This window comes from Podarcis tiliguerta (genome assembly GCF_965153285.1).
Source record: "Podarcis tiliguerta genome assembly, chromosome: 3".
Taxonomy (NCBI): domain Eukaryota; kingdom Metazoa; phylum Chordata; class Lepidosauria; order Squamata; family Lacertidae; genus Podarcis; species Podarcis tiliguerta.
Window position 1 is genome coordinate 51,174,421 of NC_139536.1, and position 24,673 is coordinate 51,199,093.

Here is a 24,673-nt window from a genome sequence, read left to right on the forward strand (position 1 = left end):
ACCTCTCCGCTAGCAGCGGGAGCCAGCACTGGGCTCCCACGGCTTGCAGAGAGCTGCCTGTTTGGGGCTGGGGTCGGGGGAAGCTCGGGCTTCCCCAACCCCGCGCCTGGGGGGGAAATAATTTTTTTCCTTTATTCCCCCCCAAAAAAACTAGGTGCGCCTTATGGGACGGTGCGTCCTATAGGGCGAAAAATACGGTAACTTGAAAAGGTGGAGTTAAAGAATTAAAATTAACAAAAAATTTTTAAAAAATCAGTTAAAATTTATTTTATTTTTTCAAAAAGGGAAAAAAATAAAGGGGTAAAAAGAAACAAAAACAAAAACCACTTTATATATTTTAATAAGACTCAAGATGTTTTTTAAAAAAACTTAATAGTTGAGCTGTCTCACAATAATGGTTTAAAAATGATGATGATGATGTGAAGTGAAGACAAAGGAGCTTGAAGAATGATGACCTAACACATTAGACGCCCTCCACCCCTGAGTTCTTATATGTCCCTGTGTTGAGTGAACTCAGATTAATAAATACACATTAGTGTAGAGAATATTAACAGCAAAAAAACTACCGTTGGTTTGCAGCTTCTGAGAAGTGGGTGGGGCTATAGGAGAAGAACCTATCAGTCATTTTAGAGTTCACCAACAGCAAATGTTTAAAATGGGGCATTAAAACAGAACAAACAGCCATGAGGACAGATTCAGCTGCCCCATTTTAACAGTCACTTTCCCCCTGCCCCTGATTAGACCCAGAAAAGATTGGTTCTAATAGCATAAATGTACATGTTTCAATCTGCAGCTCTGACAAGCTTCTTTCATCATGATGTTGAGAAATCCTGCTATGCCAAAGCTGTGTCTCTGCTGAATAAACTGCTAATTGTGTTGAACTGTGTGGTTTGTGTTGTGGTCCTCAGGAGACCAGGCTAAAATCAACAACCTCATTTTTCATTAGTGACCTAAGCTACTATGGGAATGCAGTTCTGAAGAACAGAAAGCTATAATGCTTGAACAGCACAGTGCTGTAGCCAGCCATTTCCCCCTCTCTTTCATTTTCCCAATATTATTTTTGTACATTCCTCAAAGAAATTGCTAACTGTGCTCAAAGAAATATTTCCGTTATTTTTTAAAAATAGAGTAAAAACAAAAATTTTACTTCAAAAAAAGAAAATCAAGAGCTTGGCATTAAAGAAATGCCAAAACTGTAGTGCTGATTCCATGAAATGGTGTGCTCTGATCCCTGGAAAAGACCCTGATGTTGGGAAAGATGGAGGGCACAAGGAGAAGGGGATGACAGAGGACGAGATGGTTGGACAGTGTTCTTGAAGCTACCAGCATGAGTTTGACCAAACTGCGGGAGGCAGTGAAAGACAGGAGTGCCTGGTGTGCTCTGGTCCATGGGGTCATGAAGAGTCGGACACGACTAAATGACTAAACAACAACAAAATATGATCTCAGGTATTGGCTTGGGATGTACAGGACAAAGAGATTTTCAAGGTATCCTGGGCCTAAGCCGTTTAGCTGAGGGCTTTGCCTTTGGTGAATGTACTGCTATCTGAATACTGCCATCCTAGAGAAGCTTCTGCATGTACAAGTCCACCATACCATTCTTAAGAGATTCAGCATGATGGGTTAAGTCTATGTATTTTAGTAGGAGAGTTAAGCATATGCTTAAACCTAACATTGAAATCAGTTGCTTAATTTTGGCAAGGCTGTCCCTTTTATATGACCACAGTATTTTTGTTTAAGCATATAGACTGCAACTGAGCATAGCGTTTAATGTGCTTACATGTATTGAAATTACTTACATTAATTTTAACAGATGCAAATTGGAGCCGCAGGATATGAAAAAGAACTGAAGTAAGAGGTTTAAGGACCAATATCAATCAATGCTTGATTGTTTAACCTGTGTGTGTTAGGTAAAAAGCAGCAATGCCATTTTTCTGTTTTGATCCTAAATTTCAGTTGGGAGTACATTTGTAGTTAAAAAATGCACCCTAGAAATGTTTTGTTAGAATAAATCCCCCGCAGCAGTTTATATGTGTGTGTGTGTCTACACATACACATATATATTCCCCTTGTACCTTTTAACAGTGTCCTAGACAAACTAAAATAGACATATAAATGGAAAGTGAAGAGGATTTCCAGGCAAAGGAACCCGTATACATTATTCATCAGCTGCTTCCTCTTCTGATGTTTTGCTATTTCCTTTCTTCCTTAGCAGAATAAAGAATATTAGAAGTGGTATCCACACTGCCATTTTTGCTTTTGTAGCTTCAGTACTGCAACAGGAAATCTTTCAGTGAGGGTGGAGTCACAGCGAGTTAAGAAAATAACAAATACTGGGCATTCAGAAGCAAACATTTATGATACCCAAACAGATTTAAGCTCTGCAGTCTTTTTCTCTATTTGCACAGAGACCCTTGGACATTCATAGGCATAACTGTTATCCTGTGGGAGCATAACAAGAAGACTATTTACTAAAGCACAGCTCACTATGAGATTTTTTATTTCTTAACTTGAGGATGGGTCAGGGAGAATCACAACTCTAATCTAAATAAAAGAGGCTTCCTGGTTCTGATGAAGCTACCAGTTCAACTTCTGGACTTTAGCTAAAATTTGCATTTTCTAGATTGTGCCTGTTCTTTTTGTTTCTGTTTCCACATGTTCTGTCCATAACCTTATAGAGCAATTTTGCATGAGTAGGTATATGATAATTTATTCATATAGAAAGAAGAAACACATAACAGAAACAACAGCTTCAATTTCAAACATCACATGTCAGGGATAGATTAATGAGAATCAGAATCTTGAATTTAAGAGAGGACTGGTGGCCCTTCCTCTAAATTTGGATTTATCAATCTGTTTTGCCTCCATTGCGCTATCCCTTCCCACCCATTCCACTTCAACACTTCCCCCAAGTTGAAAGGTGTCACTTTTGGTGGTCTGAAAAATAGTCAAGTGAATCCTAATAGCCCAGACTGAGCATCTCACAGGCTCACAGCAAAAAGCTGTAAAGTGATGCACAGAGAACCAACGTGTTATTCAAATGGCTAAATATTATGCTAAATATTAACATTTATATTTGTAATATTAATACAGTTTTCCATCCTCCTGGCTTAAGCAGTGAAGTGATCATTGTTACGGCAAACAGAAAAGTCACATCTCCTTCCTGCCTTATCATTCTTCTTGGACCCAGCCTGATTCATAGATTGTCCTGAAGTCAAAACCAGGTATCAGGCTTATTTTCAGTTTTGATACCATTGACCATGGTATCTTTATGAGCAATGGGTATTAGTGTGACGGGTATTGAGTCATTTATTTTATAGTGGCTCTAATCTCCAGGGTTGGTTTCAGAGAACAGCCACTTTTTAATTCATTTACAACCAGTCAGACCGCATTATTTGCTAGTTATTTTCTTCCTTGAGAGTACTTGCTATATCTCTTGAAAGGGGTGAAACTAGGCCTCCCTTAGCACTATTGAGGTGTCAGGCATCCAACACAGCTTGGGTTCTGGCTGTCTCATGCAGGTTGCTCCCTGGACAACCAGAAGCTTCAGCGGTTGCTTTCCAGTTCTTACAAAAATGTGCCAACATGCTGGTCCCCTGAAACTGTCTGCTTATTAACTGTGATGCCCAAAATACCTTCTGGGGTGTTATTTCTAATTATTCTATCTACTTCTTTCCTTTGATTCCTCACTTTGTTAAGAACCATTTTATCATGTCATAAAGTAGTTTTCCCATATCTGGGGGACCTGTTGTTGGGTTCTCAACTCCCATTAGCCAAAGCCAGCATTTCCTAATAGAAATGATAGGATCTGCAATCTAAGAACATCTGGAGAGCATCAAGTTGAGGAAGGCTGTCATACAGAGATACTGGAAACTTCTTTATGACTACCGTACATTTTGCATAATGGTGGTGGTGGGGAATGAGGAGGGGGAAGATAAGCTGATAACATATTCTTCTAGGTAAATAATTAATTTTTTTACAAGATAAGGATTTTTAACTGGTCCAGAGGAACAAGAAAAGTCCTGCTGGTATAACCCATCACTGGCAACCTTGCCAAAGTCAGCATCTGGAATCTAAATAAAAACCGTGCCTTTGGATTTCTCCGTCCCCTTTTTTTGAGCAGCAGAATAGGATGTCTTGACTAATTGAAAATAAATACTCATAGCAGCAAGAGCCTCTCATCAGTTATGGTGTGAGCCAAGCAGGTTGCCTTGAGCAGGCTAAGACAAGAGCTTGGCTCTTGGATCCCCACAGCTGCCTCTTTACCGAGTTCCCTGTTACTCACCCAGGGTCTTGCAGAAAAATGCACAGATGTGATTAGGTACAACCTTGCTGTCTGAAAAGGAACACTGTTCAATGGATAGGCAATCCAATCCACTTGTGTTCATGTCACACTTTAACCATAGTTTCATTAGTGCAAACTGCTTGTTTCTCCATCCCAGCTTCTCAGGTGATCTGTTTTCTGAGCATTCATACTGATTTGTTTGCACAAAGTTTGTGGAAACTAGACAACGTTGGGTATTTATTCAGCATTTAGTCTGGTTTGCAGGGAAGTCAGATGATGCTGCCTCCCACACTTCCCAGTGCCTTTTCCTGTCTCTGCCCTTATGACAAAAGCTCCCTTCTTTGGGGAAAGCCAGCTTCTTGCATAAGAGCTGCAAATCAACTTTAATTCCCCAACCTGAATTTGGCTGGCTTGTGATTGAAACCCATCTGAAAATAGTGATCGCCTGGAAGCACACTTAGCCTTGCTTTAGAGTCCAGCTCTCCACTTTGCTGTGAGCACAAGCATGACAAAAATGGTAACGCACTTTGCATGTGAAATTGCTGCCAGTTCCAGGCTTTGAATGGCCCTTGGGCAAACTGCTCTCTGTGGGCCCCACTTCTTGGGGGAGTTCACCTCATCCATTTATTTGCTTCTCCCAGAGGGAGAAGAAGGCAAGGTGTGCAAACATCACTGCTCCTTCTATGAATAGTTCTCATTGCTTGAAGAAGGCATATTATGAACAGGCAGTGATCACAGTGAGGAGGAAGAAGGCCATAGGGCTCCAGTGATTGGCCATGGTGCAGGCTCCCTGATGGGACTTGGACCTCAATGATATGTGAATGACCCCTAATGAAAAGCAAGCTGAGATATTTGCTGTTTCTTCACTTCTTTAAATATGCTTCTATCAATTTACATGCATAATGAGCTTTTTAGAAACATCCTGATTCAAGTTGAATCTCACTAATGTCTCTTCCTTCCTTAAATACAATACTGCATATGTCATAAATATACCACAAAAATATAAATGTAAATATAAACATCCCACAGAAACTCAAAAAAATCTCAACTTACAATATGCTTAATAATAGGTTTTTTAAATAGAAATCTCTCTTTATAACCACATATAATAAATTCCAATCCCCATTATTCCCAGTTTTTTAAAAATATTCTTCTTCCTGGCTATTTTCTGATTTATCTACTGATCGCTTCATGAAATACAAATCACTGCTGTTTTCTGATAGTTGTTTTTTAGACATGTTCTTCAGTTAACTTCAGCAGCGTCCTTTAAATGTTTGGGCCAAATGTTGAGGAAGGAGAGAGAACAGGGAATAATTGAATTATCTGACATTAACTTCATGCTCTGTCAACTATGAGGAGCAGAGGTAATATGCATTAAAAGTATAGCGAGGTTAAAATATTTCACAAACCCATGATGTTTGATTTCAGGTTCCTTGGTGAATTGCATTTTTCTTATTAAAAAATAAAACAGGACAATGTCTTTTGGACATTAGCCCCATCTAGAGGTAGAATTTAATGTTTCTGTCAACTTCAGTGCTTGGGAATACCATTGTACTAATGGGAGAAATAGTATCCAAAAACATTGAAAGTCTTCTGGCTATGGTGAGATGCTTTATTTCAAAATTGATATAGAGTTCTTGTTTCTTTAACAACTATGTCTGATGGAAGTTCCACAGGTGTAGTTTGCTCATTCTTAAGGGACTAGAAACTCTGTTCATTTTGGATTCTTATAAACCTTATGAATACTACCCCTCCCCTCGCAAACTAAACAAACAAACTAAACAAACAAACAAACAAACAAACAAACAAACAAACAAAGAAGGGTCTACTTTAAGGAGTCACATTGCCTGAACACATCATATTGGATTTGTAAAGCACAGTAAGATTACTAGAAACTCAAGCACAGATGTGCCTATATGTGAAAGTCAGACCCAACCCTCACTTTTCACCTTTGCTGCCCACTTAGGGTTGTCAGGTAACAATGCTGCAGTGAAAGTGGAAGCAACAACTTTCCCTTGGCCTTTCAGCTCCAATGCTCTGTTTTAAGTATATTATATAGGGAATGCGCACAGCCACCTTGACAAGGCACAGCCTTCACACAATACTTGTTCCCAAAGAAGGTTTGCATGGTGTTCTGAACATCTTTTTGAGGAGTCTGGAACATGTGGATGCTTGCTGACACATATCTTGGATACTGTGAGAGGACACTTGTATTGCCATCCACATGTTACTGCGTACATAATTTGTGTCTGCTACAAAGTTTAAGCATGCTTGTAGGGATCGCATCACTTTGAAATTCTCGCCTCCTAAATAACCAGCAGAAAAGGGGCCTGTTGTATCTACCTGAACACTTTTTAAAAAATTCTAGTAAACATTTGAATGTTCCCAAGTGTGTTCTAGTTTGCTGAGACTGCTAGTGCTGCTGTTTTATATCTAGAGGTCTTGTGTTTTACATAATGATTTGTTGTTGTAATATTTTGTGTTGTAACACATTAAGAGTCAGCTTGGGGGAAGAGGTGACCTGATAGGATGCTGATAAACAATCTCTGTGAGAAACAGCAATGCTCGAAATTAACCACAGCCCTAAAAGATACTTCCAGAGTGTTTCTCATTGGAGTAGCCAATATATAGCCTTCTATATGTTGTTGGGCTTCAGTTCCCATCAGCCTCAGTCAGTATGGCCAATGGTCAGGGATGATGGGAGTTGTAGTCCAACAATAACTGGGGGAGGGGGGGAGGACCAGCTTGGCTGCCCTGCCTCTTGTTTCATATTCTTTGCAAAGGAATTGCGAATGTTGCAGTTCTGACCTTACAGGTCTTTTTCAAAGTGATGTGAGAAGCAGCTCCCTGCTTGACACTGGAATTGAGGACATTCCAAAGCTGACACCTTTGTTATAATGACACAAGGGAGAGGGAAAAAGGCTATTCTAATAAAACCCATCAAGTTGAGATTCATATGGGCTGCCTCTCTCCTGCTCTGTTCCCATGACATAGTCAAACTGACAGTTCAGAGCTCTGTCCTGCTTGCTTTGTGTCTGATATACATTCACTATGAAGCGCAGGGGACAAAAGTAAAACCTCTAGCTTCTGGCTGTCAGAATGATAGAAGCAGAAAAGCGTGGCAGCCTAAGGGTAGAGAGAGAGAGAGAGAGAGCAGGAAAACAAATGCAAATTGAGATTAGCTGTTTTTGAGATATGTTTCGAACACTGGTTATCCTGATGTACTTGATTTGGTTTGGGGGGGCAGTGTCACATGAGAAAAGGTGGCCCCTTCCTATAGAAGAACATCATGCTTTCTAACAGCTGGTAAGTTTGCAGGTGGGGGCTGAGGTCACTTGTAGGGAATTATAAAAACTTAAATAATATACAGCTTAGATAATTTGGATGTTACCTCTTCAGTGGTCAATCATAATGCCCATAGAGGAGTGCCAGTTCTTATGCAGCCAAATGGCACCACACACACATACACACACTTGGGGTAAACCAGAGGTTTGCAGAAATACAAGGAGACTAATTCCCCCTGAGTTCAGCATGGCATAAGTTCTGGCACATCTGTTTAGGATTGCAGCCTTGATCAGTGAGTGTTTACACAGGTTTTGTGAAGCATAAAGAAACCGGCTTCCATGCTGTCCCCATGTTCCCATTGTTTGTTTCAAACCTTCATTTCTAAATCTAAACTTCTGAAGTTCAGGCCTGATAGGATCACGGTCTCTGACATAGAAGGCATGTCTGTCTGATCTGTGTTGAAGCTAGTCATTACTTAGTGGTCAGGAAAGGCACTTTGCACATGCCCTCCGTAGCTTTCACCAAAAGCCCTGGAACCTTTGGTGGGAACAGACACTAATGCTATGGAAGGAAAAACAAAGCATCACTATTTATTTGTTGGTTTATTTTCTGTTCTTCTACATCTCCTTAATAGAAAAACAAGGTGACTTCCAATCAAATAGCAGTGCAAAAAGCAGCAGAAAAACAATGCAAATAATCCTCAGCAATAAAACAGAACTTTAACAATCACATGATTACCTCAGGTTACTTAGTGCTTTTCTACATAAAAAGAGTTCCTAAAAACTGGAGGGTTTCTTGGGAAAGGAAATTGCATTAAACTGGGACAATCGGTGAACCGCTCTGTCCCTTTGTCACTCTAGTGCAGTGGTTCCCAGTTAGTTAAGTACTGCAAACCCCCCAGTTTTACGAAACTCAAGCCATGGTCCCTACTTTTTAAAAAAATCATATTGCTGTGGTAGCTTTTGTTATGTGAATACTGCCACGGACCTCCCTGGGTGGGTTATGTGGACCTCCTGGAGTCCTCAGACCACCAATGGGGAATCACTGCTCTAGTGTAATACTCTAAGATTGAATATAAAAATCCAGGAAGGTTCACCCAGGAACTGACACATGGGAGCTGTCCAAGGTTTGTAGGTCGCAGACCATATAGTTTTTAAAAAACCAAACGGGGATGATTTTAATTCTCATGTGAACATTAGTAATATGCATTTTCACTACCTGTGTGTATGTGTGTGTAAAAGAGTAGTGCAGCAGCCTGTTTGGCAGTTTCTGCTGCTCTCGAGTCTACATCACTGTCGTATTAGTCTAAGCAGAATGGAGCAGATTGTTTATTTTGGTTCAGCTGTGCTTCAGGCTGTAACATCAGATGTAGCTCCTACAGTGACAAATTCTAATTGCAGTGTCACAGATTAAACAAGGGCACAAAGGAGCCCCGCAAGCCTTTTTGCCCTCGTGGGAAGGAAAGGATTCTGTCGCTTTCTGTTTGCTAAAATTATTGTTGGTTGCATGACCCTGTGTGTAAACAGTCAAAAAAGAGCCTGGGTTTCCATATTCAAAGCACTGATTCTTCAGTCCTCAGAAATATATTATTTCCCCCCCTGACCCCCTCACAATCCCCACCCCCTGGGTAAGCCTCTATATCCTTTAGATTAAATTTTTCTCAGAACTGCTTCATGGCATAACATGATGCATTGGTTGTTCTGTATGAAATTGTTACCATATTGCTAAAAATTTATGTGATTTCTAATTACCTTTACATATCAGCTAATACCTGAAAGTTTAATAATTTCATCATTAAAATTAAAGTGAAGTGGAGGATTTGTGGCTTTTTAATTGCACTTGTTCATGCTCACCCTGTTGACATAACTGAAGGTGTTTTCTTCTTGCTAAAGAAAAGGCCTGCCAGTTCTAACAACCACAGATAAGCTTTCTGCCTTTGAAATATCTATGACTCGTAACGTGAGTGACCTTTTACTATAAAAGTTGTCTGTATAAATAACTAGAGTAAACATGAAGGGAAATGCTTTCAAGGTCTAGGCAGCAGGGTTTTTTTTGGGGGGGGGGGAGCCTTGGCTGAGATTCCATTTAGTGCCTCTCAGAAGCAAACATACAGTATTAACTGTGAAGGAAGAACTACCGTCCTGTTCAGCAGACTGGGTTTACGCAAGTGGGTTGTACTCGGCTATAGTATTCCTTTTGCTGCAAACTCTGACATTAATCAATGCATTGCTTTAGGCGTGGGGAAACCTGTCACAGCTTCTGTTGGTTTCCCCTTCCAAATCCAAAGCGCTTTCCAAAAGTAATCTCCAGAGAGTTGAAGGGCAACCCCCGACCCACAGATCAGAGTGGAAGGAGTAATTGGCAGAAGTTGCCTCCTCTCCACTAGCAGCACATGTAGTAGGATGGAACCATAGAGCTGATCTCCTGACACTGGAATTGCTGCTGCCTACCCATGGGGTGGAGGAGCAGCGAACTTGGTGCCAAGCAGGTGCAGTAATGTGTGTCAGACTGGCAGCAGTGCTCCTGCTGGTGCACCTGCATGGTCCCAATGTTGCTTCTGGCCCACCTCAGTCAACAGTGATACTGATGTTGGGAGGACAGCTTCACGGTTCTGCCCCATAACACATGGTACCACTGTCCCTATCCTCTACTGTTAGTAGATGCCTCCACTGGATCAAAAGCCCTTTTGTGAGTGCAAAAGCACCACTTGGGTTCTACCCCTGCAACAGAATGACACCTACTTATGTCATAGATCAGTGCTTCAGGCTGACACTTTAAACAGCTCATTGGAACACTTCATATTGTGAACTTGTTGTGATTTTGTAAACTAAAATTAGGTAGGCAGAACCAAGACTGTGGGTCATATCAGTGGCCAGAAGTCTGTGCTATTGGAAAGGTCCCGTTTCACAGTAAAGTTACTAAAAATGTTCACACTAATACTGGCCTTCCCTATCTGTTTCTGGTGAGGAAAATGGAAGGGAATAAATTACCAAACATGGTAAAAGTTATTCATATTTTGTAGGAATACAGAGATGGAAAAAACAAAAACAAAAAACAGCCACAAAACAGGACATTTTTTTAAACTAATGTGGGTCCTGTGGGGGAGAGATACAGAAAATTCCCCAACCCTTGGATGGCCTAGTTCCTTTTCCTTCCATTCCTGCCCACACCTTTTATGTTGCAGAAAACTTCCTGGCTGGAAAAAACAACTGCAGGTGACTAGGTTGCTCTTTCTTTCTACAGTGTGTCAGCTGGAATGATGATATGTCATTATTTAGCATCATTCCAGATGCATTGCTGGGGAGAAGGATAGCAGATCAGGCTGATCAACATTGTTCCAACAGATGCATTACTGGGCAAAATGGAAGGCTATCTGGCCATCACCATCAGCTGCTTTCAGCTGCTTCAAATGGCTGGGGAAATTTCTGTGAAAATAAATAAATAGCTACAACAACAACAAAAACAGCAAGTAAGAAATTGATAGGAAAAGTTTCTGTAGTTCCACCTTTACTGGTAAACCCGCCTCCCCCCCCCCCAATACTTTGACTATTTAAAAACTTTCCCCTATACTCTGAGAATTTTAATGAAGAATGCTATTTCACAGGTTGTAGGTGGGACTGCAAAAGTCGGAGTGCATGTCATATTTGATAGCAATTAAGTCTTTCACGGAAGCTTGCACAACTGCTTGCTTATTATGGTAAAGTTATGTTTGATTTCACTCCATGCCATGGGAATATATATGTTCCTCAAGTTAATACAAAAGCTCAGGTGCTAGTGTCTATGCTGCAGTGCTGTAACTATTGTTTTTGACTGGAGATGGGATTTTCTGAAAGTCTCAGTGTCAAACTTTTCTGCACAGATGTTTTCTAATTCTTAACTTGACAAGAAACAAGTTGTTTTTTCAAAAGTTCCTCTAAAATTATGAACTATTTTCATTTATTGCCTGCAGTATTATACATATAATACTATAAGCCAGCGGTTTTCAACCTTTTTGGGTCCACAGCTCCCTTGACCAACTACATTCTTTTTGCAGCACCCCTGTAGGACTCAAGAGTCCAGTTATGTCACCTCTTAACTGCTGAGCCGGCAGCCCCTTTTTGAACACCCTCCCTTATGGAGTGTTCCCTCAGCCTCATCTCCTCTCCCCTTTCCTTAGGAGTCCTCTGGGCAGCCGCAGTTGCCACCCCCTGATCTCTGGGCTGCACCCCTCAAGCCCCAAAGAGAGGTGCCTCCCCACACTGCCCCACAGGGGCCTGGGAAGCACTCCCTGGCCAGCCCCAGAAGCATCATTCATCTGGAGAGCTTGTAGCCAGGGCTGCTGCAACAAACAGCTGTGCAAGCCTTTGGGAGGCAGAGACACGAAAGGACATCAGAGGAAGGGAGGGAAGAAAGAGGAACAGGGGCCAGTGTTGCTTGCTGCACCCCTGACTACCATTCAAGGAACCACTGCTATAAGCTTTATATTCCAGGTTTCCTAAAGAAACTAGCACATAAACGGAAACATACAACAATGCATACAGCTGTTTAGAAAGATTTATGTATTAATACTTACAGAGTTGTGCTGAAGTACTACAAGGGGCTTGACTCTTTCATATGTAGTGTGTGTATATGTGCATGCATGTTTGCATACAATTTTGCAATCTTTATTTTTAAAGGCAGCACCCAAGCAATTTTGACAAAAGCGGGCACTTAAATTCTGTTTATAAATCCCTTTACAACTGATTTCTCCTCCATCCCTAGTTTTGATTTTGATTTACTTTAAATAGATATCTTAACAGCAGCCTTCAAGCTTTTTTAGCTTGTTGTTTTCATCTATCTTTCTGTGATTCCCTAGTACTGTAATATAAATCGTTTGCATTTTTAGACACTTGTATGGATTCCCCCCCCCCTTTAAGTACTCTTTTTAAGCCCACAAACAATAAATAAGTATGTACATTTCCCCACACTGAAATGACTAAAATAGTTCAGACACCCTCCCAGTGATTCTTTTTTGATGGTCTTGTCTTGCCAACAAATTTGAGTTCTGTCTTTGTAAGAACATTCCCTAATGCAAGGCAACACAAAGAACTGATGACTTATTGTAAGCAGTAGAGATTGTGTAGAATAGCATGGCCAGGGGCACAGCAAAGCTGATGAGGGTTTTTTTTTTTTTTTTTTTTTTTTTGCAGCTGGAAAGGAAAGTCAATTGGAGCTACATTCAGCACATATGACATTGTGCCCCAATTATAGTAGACTTGCTTGTTGAAGTATTTCACTGCCAATTGCAGATATATACATATGGAGAGAAACCATGTTTTATTACTTCCATTTTAGAGTGCTTTGCATTTGTAAAAAGCTTTCCAATCACTTTTTTAAGAAAGACACAAATTCCCCCCTTCAAATAGTAAAGGTTAAGGTAAAGAGACCCCTGACCTTTTTAGGTCCAGTCGTGACCGACTCTGGGGTTCTTTACTAGATGTCACTATTTCCCCATGTTTTTGAGATGCCCTGTAGAATGGAGGGTTGTTGAAAATACCGTTATCAATTGGAGGGACCCCCATAACCTTAGAAATTAATAAATGGCAGGATTTTGATTATTTGGGGTGTGAAGGAAGAAATACAAGCTGCAGAGGAATTGCTGAGCTACCCCCTTGCAAAAAAACAACAACAACGATCTGGCCAAGGTAGGGCCATTAAGAAACAATGCATGGCCATTGAGAGCCATTGGCAATGCAAGAGAACTGACCTCCCCCCTTTGCCCTGATGTGTGAACAGAGACTGGGGGTTTGGAAGGTAGCCAGGGTAACTGGGTGTGAGGTGACAGGAAGAAAAAAAGACTGTGATCCATTTTGGGTAGGGCTGGCTGGGGGAGATGCCTTGAACTCCATGGCTGCACTGCTGTGGGGGGCAAGCCCCTCTTGAAATGACCATGCTGTAAGATCTGGACTCCCTCCATGCAGACTGAAGAGGTAAATAGGCGAATAAACCATATTTCTTAAAGCTATAACAGCCTCCGCTGTGTCTCAATTCCCCAAAGGAACACAGATCCTGGGTGAGTGTCTGGAACCCCCGAGATTGCTCAGCCGAGAGTTGGGGTGGCACCCAACTTCTGTAACAATACTTTTGTTCAAGAAGTTAGGGACCCAGGAGGCTTGAAAGAGTACATAAATGAAGCATTTGTGAATCTTAAATTTTAGAGTTTACCATTCTGCTTTACAGAAAATATTTCTTTTATTGCTTGTCTGAAGTTATTAAAATTGGAGCATCTCAGAAAATGTCTTTAAAAGAAACACATCAACAAGCAAACTGTCAGCTGACAAGTCTGGGTAGAGGTGTTTTTTTTAAAGCTGTTGTGTTCCCAGAGTGTGGGATACAGATATTTCTACACTTCTGTCACTTCATGTTTGACTTTAAAAGTAATATGTGAGGCAGAATTGGAGGGGGAATAAACAGCTGACATGTCATGTGTACTTGGTGATGTGTCCTGAATACTAACAGTTTTGCTTCTAATCTGATAAGCCTCACCCCTCACTCCATGGCCATCTATAGTGAGGCCAGCCACAGAGCAAAGGTCCTTTCCTTAAGAGCGCTGGAACCCCATCTTGGTGCTGTTTCTAAAACCTGTGCTGCTTCAGTGCTCAAACAATTGCTTGTGGTTTGGTGATTTAAGATGTTTGAAGGCTACTGTTGCTTGATAATAAGAGACAGAGGAAATGCCATTGACTTCTCACAAGTTTTAATAGACCTAGCTACTTTTTGAAAAAGGGAGACAGTCTGCTTCCTTCTTACAGGTTTTCTTTGGGGAGAGAAAACCAAAATAGGCAGCAGCAGAACTGTACAGTGGTACCTCGGGTTAAGAACTTAATTCGTTCTGGAGGTCCATTCTTAACCTGAAATTGTTCTTAACCTGAGGTACCACTTTAGCTAATGGGGCCTCCCACTGCCACTGCACCGCCACCACGCAATTTCTGTTCTCATCCTGAAGCAAACTTCTTAACCCGAGGTACTATTTCTGGGTTAGTGGAGTCTATAACCTGAAACGTCAGTAACCCGAGGTACCACTGTACTATTGATTATCATGGGAAGCAAGGACATAATCATTGTCATGTGATATAATTAAAATATATGGACAATAGATGGGACACTCTGTGAGCCCTAAGAGATGGCTCCCATACCAACACCAGTGCAACAGGACACCGCTGTGCTGTAGATTATACCCTAGTCATGATGCACCTTGTAAGTGCCATGCAAATAATAATAATAATAATAATAATAATAATAATAATAATCTATTATTTATACCCCACCCTTACAGTTGAGGCTAGAAAGATATTTCAAGTTTCTAGGAGTCAAAATCAGCGTTAAGAACCAGCACCTCACAGAACTGAGAAGAGATGTAAATGCCCAAGCATCCGTACCATAATTTTAGAAGTTTGGCCACCTGGGTTCCTTAGCTGCATCCCTGCTTAGAGAGCATGGGGTGGGAGTGGAAATGGGCCTGGGCTGTCACGAGTTCCTCGTGGCGTTTTTAGCAGAAACGCTCTGAGTCCCAGGTTTTTCCAGTGCAGTCTTTTTAATGTGAGCTATATACAGGTATTTACAAAAACAGTCCATACAGAGTACCTGCTCCTTAAGGCAAACGAATACTCTCCACCACAGCAGCACCACACCACAGCACAACCACCACAACCACAGTTACTGTTGAACAGGCTTTCCTTTTTAAAACAGGTGATAGCCAATCACATTAATCACACTCCTGCTGAGTCACTCTGACCAGCACTTCACAGTGTATTGCATCATCCTGTTGAAGCCTGCAGACTTACTCAGTATCCTGTGAATCCCAACATGGGCCACAACTGCCTTTCCTACATGGACTCCTCAGGTCCTCCTCAGGTACACTAGAGGATGACATTGTTTCACTTGGCAGTGATGGATTTAGCTGCCACATCAGCACATTAGCCAAAGTGGGATGGGCAGGATCAGGCTGTATAAATAAAGTGAGATTTTCTGTCAGGCACGGAAACAAAATTTCTTCAAAGGTTTTATAAGGCTGACCACTCTTATTGGGAAAAAACTTCTATTAGTTGGTTTATCAGTTCCCCCATGGCCACTTCTTTCTTTTAACAACAACAAAAAATGTCTATCAAACATAACTAGATGTGAAGTAGTCTTGTGTTCATTTGTGGAAGGACCATAGCTAAGTGGCAGAGCATCTGCTTTATGTTCAGAGACCCCAAGCTTAATGCCTGGCATCTCCACATAGAGCTGGGAATGTCTCCTCTTCCTAATGCATGTGTAGGGACATATGGGAGCAAAAGTTCAAGGCTACATGGTGGAACTGGAGGCAAAGGGGGATAGAAGCTCAGCACTTCTCCAGTGTTCCCAAAACCTTTGATCATTTTCAGTAAAAATAAGATAAAAAGAGAGGATGCCCCAGCTTAACTCTTATGTTCTTAAAAGGGTAGAGTTTGAAATACAGCATACTTTTCTCTGCCTTTCAAAAGATAAATTTAGGTTTTTCAAGGGACAGTTTTCTTCCAAAAGTAATGACTAAATGTCATCTAAGTTTTAAAATAAAAATATTAAGTCTACTGATTTATTTAAGAAAGCGAAATTGGTTCCTATCCTTCAGGAAATAGCTTTAGAAATAATAAGGCCAAATTTATTTGCGTTCCATTTTCGTTTCAAAGGTGATAATTATAAACCATGTTTTATAGCAAATCAAACTGGTAAGGAATATGCATTTCATTTAGCATCACCTACCAATGTAAATATAATTAAGCTTAATGAACTGTTGTTGCACCTCATGCTCCAGAGATTTTAAAACAAATGTAAATGCCAAGAACCAAATATTTTTTTATTTTGAGATCAAAGAAATGTCCTTTTACTTCCATTTTAAAATGAATGAATTAACATTTAACAATTAATTAACATTTTAAAAGGTTTGCAGCATTTTAAGCTCCTACCCACAGGTTGAAATAACCTGGGGGCACAATCAAAAAACAATAAAGCCCTTGTAGGTCCCATTGATTTCAGTAGTAAACATGCAATGCAATCCTATGCAGTTTTACTCAGTTATAAGTCCCATTGCATTCAAGAAGGCTTACGCTTTAGCAAGTTTGTTTTAGAATTCCAGCCGTAAGCAAGTAACTCTCTCGCTTTGAAACCAGTCTAACTTCCAAGTACTTAATTTTGGTTGGATGGCAAGAATATTGCATCATTCTCAGAGTATGTTCTATTGGATAGAACCAGAGCCAGCTTTCACCTGAAGGAAGGAGGGATATGTCTTCCTATCTATCTCTAGCAGACACTGGTTCTTTTCATGCACATTGACCAGCCCCACCCCTGGATTCCCTCGCTGCAAATGTTCGTGCTGCATGTGCACATGCCAGGGGTCAGTGCTAGGCAACATACATGATGCTAGGAGGAGAGGGCTACCTGGCACAGCCACACTCACACATTGCTTTTGCGCTTGAGTGTAACTTCTGAACAGAGCTACTCTATTATGTGTGCAGGACTGAAGTCTCATACCTTTATTCTGGCTCTGGAAGTATGCCTCTTTTGTGGTTTTCAATTAACCACAGTGTAAATTGGCACATCTCTCCAAATGAGCATTACCTGTTTCTTACAAGAGTTTATTTCATTGTGGGCCTATGATGTGACTGCTCATTTTTAAGTTCACATGGTAACCACAGCCAGCTGAATTAAAAGAGAGAGAACTCTCAAGAGGAAATGACATAAAAAGTGCCGTTAATAAGTACTACTTATATTTTCTGCAGTTTCTTTCTCCCCATCGCAGGGCCATTGGCCAGAGAAGATAGGAGATGTAATCCATCACCATCTGGAGGGCCAAAGGTTATGCACTCCTGGGCTAGGGATACCTGGATTCACATTCTCATGCTGTGCTGAAGCTCACAGAATTGCCAGGGGGCAGTCACACTCAGTTGCTAAACTAGTTCACTTGAGTGGTAAGGATAAAAACGGGAGGACCCACCTGCTATGTCGCTCCTATGAGCTCTTTGAAGATGGGCATCTAGATCACAGTAGCCCACCAGCTCCCACATCTTGATCCTAATGTTTTGGTGCTCAGCATTGAGACTGGGAGCTAAAAAACATAGTCTGCTAGGGTGGTGATGACCTTTTAAGAGTGTTCTCTATGTGCGTCCTTATGTGTATGTGTGTGAGAGAGAGAGGGGGAGGGAGGGAGGGAGAATTGTGTGCCTGCAGGAGTGGTGAGTGTGCACTTTGTGGTCTGCATGCGGGAAATGCACGTGCATGCTACATGTCTGATGTCTCTCTTTGTGCACATACCATTGGCCATGTTCACCACCAGCATGTGGAGTGGGGGGGGGGGGTGACTGACCATCAATACAGCTGCCAGGCTGAAAAAAGTTAAGCCTGCTTTAGAAGAACACTGAACTATAATGTTATCAGTAATGTGGGTAATCCAACCATAGTAAAGCCAATTGATTTCAATGGGTGGACTTACGTGCTGTCCTATTGAAAATCCACGCGTCCTTAACATTATCTGGATCATTCCCCACTCCCTGGCATGTTTATGTTGTCTTTCCACCACTTCCACTCTCCACTGTAGCTTGAATGGGAACTTTATGTCTTTGTGAAGTATCTGTTCTGAATCAAGCTGATTTCTACTGAAAATAGAAGAGAGGTAATGGAAGAGTTTAAAAGTATTTCATTCAAAACACTTTTAGTTATGTCAAGGAATCTTGGGGCATAGAAACATTTTATCTAGAAGGGCTCGAGATGGGAGCTACAATGATAATAGTAGTTCTATAACTTTTTATAGGCCACAAGGGGTGTTCTGTGGGTGATGGTTGGCAACTTATCTGATCTCTGGAAGCAACTGAACTATTGAAGCCAAGCGTAAAGTTTGTCTGTAAAAGACAAAGTGCCAGTATCTGCTTTGGTAAAACTTCTCCAAGGAACAGAGCAGTTACATAATTCACCTTGCCTTTCAGTTAAAAGATAAAGTTTCATCCACACACTTCTGCTGCTGTGAAAATCCTTGGAATCTAAGGGCTCAACTAGACAGTGAATGCAAACATATGTAATAAAACCCTGATGGATGCTTCTTCTATTGTTAGTAGTAGCTATAAGTGGGAACAGTTTGTAGTGGACATGCTTAACCCTGGCCTTGGCCACCACTTCCCCACTTCCAATCTCTGCACCATGCTGCTTTACACACTGCAGGCTTCCAGACATGTTTAACACCCTCCAACATTTATCCAATGAAAATAGGGACCTCCTAAGGAAAAGTGGGACATTGCAGGATCAAATCAGAAACCAGGATGGATTCTCTAAATCTGGGACGTCCCTAGAAAATAGGGACACTTGGAGGGTCTGTCATGCTGAAATTTTCTCTTGCATACAACAAAGTTACAGGGCCCTGCCTTCTTTTGTATATTGTCACGATTTCTGTCATATATTTGTAACTGGAGTCCCATGTGCTTTTATGACCTATCACTGGCATGTGAAAAGGAAAGGTTGGTCAGATATAACTTGAATGGTGAGCTGGTAATTCGTTCCCTATCCTCTGAACAGATGTACATAAGCAAAATGTATCCCCCCCCCCTTTAAAAACAGCACTGTAAGTAAATGTAGGTTAGCTTACAGCTGTTCTGAGCTGTTCATCATCTCCCATTTATGAAGATGTGTCAGATGGTACGAGGCCAAACTCACAAAATGAATACTATTTTTAGCAGAACATCTCACAGTTGTGTAGTTTGTCAGATGTGCAATTTTACAGATTTAGGCTGTGTTCTTTGGTTTGCTTACCCTGAAGTAATCCCAGTGAAGAAAATAGGATTATTTTGGAGAATGGCTTTTCAGGATTCCTCTGTGAGATAGCAATGGAAAAGGCAGGGACATTAAGTCTTATGATTTTGAAACACCCCATCTGTGTGGAATGTGGCTGCTATTTTGAGAAATTCACTGAGCATTTGGTTCCTGTGTTGTATGAAACTGATTTAGACATTCATAAATAGAGCAGATGAAGTCTTCATGAGACTATACTGCTTCAGAATACATGTGGAAATTCATCTTTGTAGTGGCATTCTACTGGTTGTTGAAGATGCACCTCTTTACCAAAGGCACCCCCTTGATCTCATGTTTCCTGTTTTAATTGTTGTGCTGTGATTTTTTATTGTATATTTTAGTAATGAACATTATATTTTAATTTTTTCATGCAATTGTTGTATTGTGTATTTTAATTATGGTGTATTTTTTAATTATCCTGTCCTTAGCACCGTGCAATTGGTTTTCATATTTTGTAAGCTGCTTAGAAGCTATCTGGGCATTAAGCAGTATATAAATAATATTTTATATTATGTTTCTAATTGTTAAAATCATAGGTTAAACTCTCATGGTTATGGGAAATATCTCAGGGAAACTTCCTTAATATTCAGAGAGCTAAGAGGTAATTTCTTTAGTGCAAGTATGAGAAAACTGTAGTGTTCAGATGTTGTTATGGTCTGGAATGCTGGGAGACCATTTGACAGGGCACACACTAGCTAATCTTGCTTTAATGGCAGTAAATTTGCACAGATAGTGTCTGGCCTGGTCCAAAGGGGGGGGGGGGGACACTGGGTGTTTAGGTGAAAGCTGCCTTCAGGTATCACTGAGTAATAATAAAGAATGAAGTTGGGCTATATAAACAATTACCATGATCATGTAAATTGCTAAGGTAGAAATAAAATTTTAGCTTTCGCTATTGCTTATACCGGCCTTTCTTCTCTATCAAGTATGAGAGAATGAATCCTCTGTTGAATGTTTTATCATATATCCGATTTGGTGGTGATAAATGTGATTTTGAGGTTAACAAATGTGATTTTGGGGTTATATGTGTGAACATAGCGTCCTTGATTTTCTGGAGTTTGGGTGTATTTGTTCATTTGCAGATTTATTTCCAGTGATGTGTCTCATCTTGAAAAATGCTTACTAACCTCCTGTGGATGTTAACAGATAAAATTGTTTTGGAAGAGTATAGAGATCCTCCAAAATTGAAAACGATTTTATGGTGCTTATATGGAAAGCTTTTGAAGCTAGGAGAAGATTGCTAAAACCAATAAAAAATACGTTAATGGGAAACTCTTGGGCATTTTATAATAAATATAGCCCTCTTGGGCGAAGGATGAGCAGCAGCACATTTATTTATTCCACAGCAACAGACTCTATATGTCTATTTCTGCCTCACTGAATGTAATCCTTGAGAGTCAACCATATAGACATATCCCTCTTTTTTATTATTATTTGGTTAAGATATTTGATAGAGGGGTGAGAAAAATCCAATCGTCACCTACAAATAACCCCAGGGATTTTCACAGGTTCAATCACATTTTTTTTCCCCTTTACAAATATCTGCAGGCTTTAGCTACTTCTGAAGCATTTCAGAATAGTGATGTCAACTTCCTGATTTTTAATGTGACATTCTCTTTAACCTCAGATTGCTTGGTCTCTCTCTCTCACCCGCCCCACCCCCACCCCTTCACCGAAACTGAAGGTAATGGACTCACAGGCGAGCATGCTAACTCAAGGTTTTCATAAGCAGGCAGTGAAAGATGTAGCTTTGCAATCCTCTATTGTGTCTGCAGGTAATTCCATATGCTAAAAAGCTTCTTGCATTCCTAGCCACTGGACTGTCTCTCAATACATTAATAACACCTGTCACGAGATTTTGAGATATACTCAAACAATTTATTTCCCAGTGGGGCTCTTATCTAAACAAGATCAGTCTTCATATCTTTCTCTGTTTAGCCAGGATTCTGTAGCAGCAGCGTATTATCCATGGCTTGCTGTTCCTCAGTTGAGGGCCAGGGCTGGGGGAGGAAAGATGTACAGAATTATACCTCCCACCACAGCTTCTTTTTAATTGATTTCCCATCAAGTCCATACTGATAATATAAAGGGATGGGGAGAAAACACGGGTATTGAGTTTTACCTCTCCCCTTTTCTTTGCCAAGGCACAACAATAGTTTTAGTAGCAGGGGTAATGGACAGTCAGGGGTCTCAGGTTCTGTGTCAGATTCCCCTGAAAATGATACAAATTTGCTTTCGAAAAACTAAAACAGAGGTAGTGGGTGTATTTCATTGGAAGCTTCTTTATGCCACCCTTGCATCATCTAGCTCAGTATTGTCAGCACTGACTGGCAGCATCTCTCTAGTGTTTCTGATAAGGTCTTTTCCTGCCCTTTCCTGGAGATTCTTGGGGCAGGGGTTTGAACCTGGACCTTTTGCATGCAGAGAATATGTTTCACCTCTGAACTACAGCCCCTCCCTTCCTGTTTTAATCAGATGGGTCTATTTGCTCACCTGCTTAAAAGAACTATCCCTTGCTACTGAGGAATTGTCTTCAGGGAGTTAGAATGCTACTAAAACAACCCAGTAGATGTTTTGTTGGCTAGGTAAGAAACACGGCATTATCCATCCTCTCCTGTACTCAACTCTGCATGTTGGGCTGGTGAGATGGGAACATTATGGGGAGATTGTTGAGTGCATTTAACCAACAGCTGCAGTGTATGTACCTCTATGTCAGGCAGTTCTTCCAGATGCATTTCTAGCTGAGGGCTGGAAATGCCTCAGCATATTACCTGTGAGAAGAAGACTCTCTTCATTCCATTTCCTAAGTAGATTAAACAAACGTGAACTGTTTCTTTCTCGAAAGCCTTGTTAACACAAGCAAATGTAATATTGAGTACAGGTGATGGTGGTGATTTTGGTGGAAGGCCCTGTCCGCAGCCTACCCTTCATTCACAGGCTTTCTTCTTCTTTTTCTTTGCACATAATTGTGTGTCATCAAAGAAAACCACAAGATGGGATGAAGGCCCTGTGTCAAAACTAGGCTATACATGTATATCTGCTCCACTTTCAGTCAACTTTAGATAGAAAGAAGAAGTGAGGCTGCAATCCTAACCTCACTTACCTGGGACTGAAGTAAGCCCCACTGAATTCAATAGGACCTACTTCTGAGTAGACATTATTTCAGCCTAAGTGTGTTTGAGGGCCTAGCTGGAAGCATTTGAACTGTTGGCAGAGTTATAATGAGGCCCCGCCTGTGATTGAATAAAACCCACAAGTATGAAAGTGGCTGTTCTCATGCAGTCCTCAACCTGTGTGCTTGGAAGTCAGCCCCACTGAGTTTAATGGCATCTGCTCCCAGTAAGTGAATGCAGCAGGATTGCAGCCTCGGTTCTTCAAGGACTACATCAGCTACAGTTTCTGAGATCTGCTGAGTATTCTGTCTGCTGCCTGTCTCTTTTTTTATATAAATCAGAACAGCAAGTGGTCAACTAATAAGGATTAGTAGTGGGGAGGTTTTATTTAATTCAGTTTGTAAGCTGCTTTATTCTGCGAAAATCCCTTAAAACACTGAGATTATATTTTTAATGGTACCAACACACTACCTTGAAATCTACAGCGTATGAGGCTTTTTAAGGATATTTTGAAAGAAGATTATGCACGGAATATTTTGCTTCACTGAAGACAAAAGGACACACACTGAAATAAGGGGGACTTGCAAGTTAAGTGTAATTCGGATATTACCCCATACGGTGACTTCCAAATTATACTGGGTGTTTAATTTATTGAGTGGCTGATAAGTTTATTCTTGAAAGGAAGCGAAAGACTTGAGCAGTTCATCCCTAATGACAATGATTGCTACTTTCCATTATATGGCAGGACATGTGCCATTGTGTAGCTTCCTCTTGGATGCCCTGTCACTTAGAATCATAGACTCATAGAGCTGGAAGGGGCTCCAAGGGTCATCTAGTCCAGCCCCTTGCAATTCAGGAATCTCAGCTGAAGCATCCAATACACATGGCCATCCAACCTCTGCTAATGGGAACCTAAGAAGCTGCAAATGCCACTATCTGTGACTAGGTGTCCTTCGGGAGTAAGCTGAGAGAGGATGTCCCGGTTGGTTGGTTGGTTGGTTGGTTGGTTGGTTGATTATTTGATTGATTGATTGATTGATTGACTGATTGATTGATTGACAGACTGCCCCATATATATATATATATATATATATATATATATATCTCTCCCTTCACCCAAAGATCCTAGGGCAGTTCACAAGAGATAAATACAAAATGAGAGTACAAATTACACAATGAAACAGAAACAAGGACAAAACAATAACCCCGCTCTCACAAACACGTTTTAAAAATCATAGAATGTAAATCAGCCAAATGCCTGGTTGAGGAGAAACTGTTTCTCCTGACCCCTTAAGATATGTAATGTGTTTTTCATTTGTGATGCTATGGCCAGGCCCCCAAATTGCTTGCTGGAGTAATATCTCTGGTGCCTATATTTGGGGATGCAGTTATTACAGGACATGGTGTTCACATTAAGACCATATACTGACAGATCCAAAGCATGGCATTACATTGCAACTCTGCCTGCAGCTGCTGTTTGTTTTGCTGTCACAGGCCTTTATTTTCATCCTGAAATGAATAATGGATCATGAATGTTTGACCAGCAAGGCAGTCAGTGGCATGCAGTGCTTGGTGTCCATCAATAAAAGTAGCTGTGTTTCTTACTGCCTTTCCTAGTGAAGGGTGGGAGCACACTTACATTATGGGGTTTAGGGCAAAAAAGACTCTTATCCTGTGTCCTGTTCATGGTAGAAACTGCTGCAAGCTGTTTGGTCAGGGAAGGTTCTGAAGCTAGGTCACCATATTGTAAGGGTGTAAGAATAGACAATGTGTTGCCATGGATGTGAACTTGCACTGTTGTGCCAATGCAGGGATTATGTCAATGTAGGCCAACACCATAGCTTTAAAGTAGATGGCTTCCTGCGAAGAATCCTGGGAATTGTAGTTTGCCCCTAACAGAGCTACAATTTTCAGCATCCTTAATACATTATTGTTCCCCCAGGGAGGAAAGCCATGCTTTAGATGTATGGTTGGAATGAGACTGTTGAGTTCCACTTGTGCAGCCATTCATTCATCCTAAGGCTAATGATTGTGGGGGGTGGGGGGGATAGCATCTTGGCAGCATGCCCCCCCCCCCCAATTTACATGTGCTCATTATCATTATAATGAATCTCTAGAAAGAGCTTTTGATGGTCTTAATTCCATATACCGTATTGGCCTAAATATAAGCCTCACT

The 24,673-nt window shown here is 40.9% G+C and overlaps 1 protein-coding gene across 4 annotated transcripts in view; it reads left to right on the forward strand.

Annotated features, from left to right (window-relative positions):
* PRKN (parkin RBR E3 ubiquitin protein ligase) overlaps positions 1-24,673 on the forward strand; it is a 582,309-nt gene that overhangs the window by 347,721 nt on the left and 209,915 nt on the right. The gene's annotated exons all lie outside the window — the stretch shown is intronic.